General features: G+C 36.9%; 1 pseudogene; it reads right to left on the bottom strand.

The window, feature by feature from the left end:
* Positions 1-636: 636 nt before the first annotated feature.
* LOC117169756 lies at positions 637-1,936 on the bottom strand (annotated as a pseudogene).
* Between the last annotated feature and the right edge of the window lies 1 nt (position 1,937).

The following is a 1,937-nucleotide window of genomic DNA, read 5'->3' as shown; positions in this document are numbered from 1 at the left end:
GTTACAAGCGAGCGATCATTGACTACTTATTTGTACTGATTGGTGCTGCTCGGGCCTGATCGAGGTAAAACCTTAAAATACTAGTAATTACCGGTAATTATGTAGTGGTAATCGCAGACAACTTTTCTACCACTTCCACGTTGGCGGCACACACGTAATGATAACGGTCTGTGCGCAGTGATCTCAGATCTGAAACGAGATGTGGTACAATCTAGGGATGTTGGATTCTTTAGAAAGAATCGATTCTTGAATCGATCTTGAAATCGTTCCTCAAGAATCGATTCACCTCAAAAATCGAACCCAAAGAATCGATCTAGCAAGAATCGATCCAAAAAAATCGTTCAAAAGAAATTCAATTTTTCCAACAGGTTTCTAGGACAAATTCCATTTTAGATTTTTTTTAGAATAGTATTTTAATACAATATTGATTATTTATTAGAATAATGAAATGATTTTTTCAATGAAATATTATATTTTTAAGTCATATAAATGTCTTTCTTATGATTCTAGGTAAATAGGTAATATATCACATGTATTTTAATACTTTGTTAAGATAGACAAACTTTCGACTAATTTGTGACGTATAAATAAGAAACAACAGAGATAAATTCAAACATTCAGTCCAATAACCATTCTTCAGCCGAAAAGAATTCGAAAAAGTAAATGCTATAAATGATCTGGCGAAAGTCTATTTCTGTCATCATTTAGAATATTCCCAGCTCGAGAAAAAAGTCTTTCTGAAGGTACCGACGTTGCGACCACGGGCAAGTATTTTTTCGCAATTTTGCTAAGAGTGGGATACACTATTTTGTATTTCTTATTCCAATAATACATTGGATTTTCTTTTAGTTTTGCCAGTGGCTGATTCAAATAGTGCTTTAGATCGGTTGGCATTTCATCTTGGTTATTTTCCTGTGAATTTGCGAACTGGCCTTTGACTAGATCCTCGTGGTATGCCCAGAGATTGTCCGACGTGTCAGGGTTGCCAGCATTTTCTTGAGTTACCGTTGCATCAAGTGTGGACATGTTCATTTGATCAAACTCTCTCACAAGTTTAGCAATATAATTCACAGATTGCGCACAGGCTAAGTGCTCGTTCTGCTGAAAATGGAGTTTTTTGAATCGAGGATCAAGTATTGTTGAAACCGAAATAATCCGATTTGCTGTTATGTTCCCGAATCTTTTAGTGATTTGAAATTGGAGGCAATCTAGCAAAGCTCGCGCAGTTGGCGTTTGCAGACGTATATGAAGTGATTCAACTTTCTTCCTTAGGCAGTACATCATTGGAATTATCTTGCTGATCGTTACGTACTTTTCCCCATACAGTTCTCTTGTCACTTGTTCTATTGGTCGTAAAACTTCAAGAATTTCTTTTGCCAGCTGTAGATCAGATGCAGTCAGCATTGGAGGTGAATCTGGAATTTTCAATAAAATTGACCCAATTATGTCCGCTAACAGAATAAAACGTTCCAGCATATAGTAAGTAGAATTCCAGCGCGTATCAACACACTGGATCAATCAGAGGACGCTGAGTTTTCGTAGTTCACTGCCAGCAACTGATGATTTTTTAAAGTAGGTCACGATTATTTTAATTTTTGTCACCAAAACTGCTGCATCTTTGAAGTCCATAGTACTAGTGGCGACCAAATTTATCGTATGAGCAAAGCATGGAAGATGCTTATTGGGCCCTAATTTATCGTGAACTGCCTTCACAATATTTGATGCATTGTCTGTTACCATCACAACAACTTTTTCCTTCTCGATGAACCAATCATCCATTACGCTTTCCATCCACGTGCCTAAAACTTTAGCTGTATGTCTTTCTTTTATTTTTTGTAACACCTATCGTCGTAGACCGCAGTTCATCTTCAAATTCATAATGTGCCGTTACGCCTAAGTAACTCACGTTGTTGAGTACATCAGTCCAGACATCAGAT

Source organism: Belonocnema kinseyi, chromosome 3 (genome assembly GCF_010883055.1).
Source record: "Belonocnema kinseyi isolate 2016_QV_RU_SX_M_011 chromosome 3, B_treatae_v1, whole genome shotgun sequence".
NCBI lineage: Eukaryota > Metazoa > Arthropoda > Insecta > Hymenoptera > Cynipidae > Belonocnema > Belonocnema kinseyi.
This window is presented reverse-complemented; position numbering and strand designations above follow the sequence as displayed.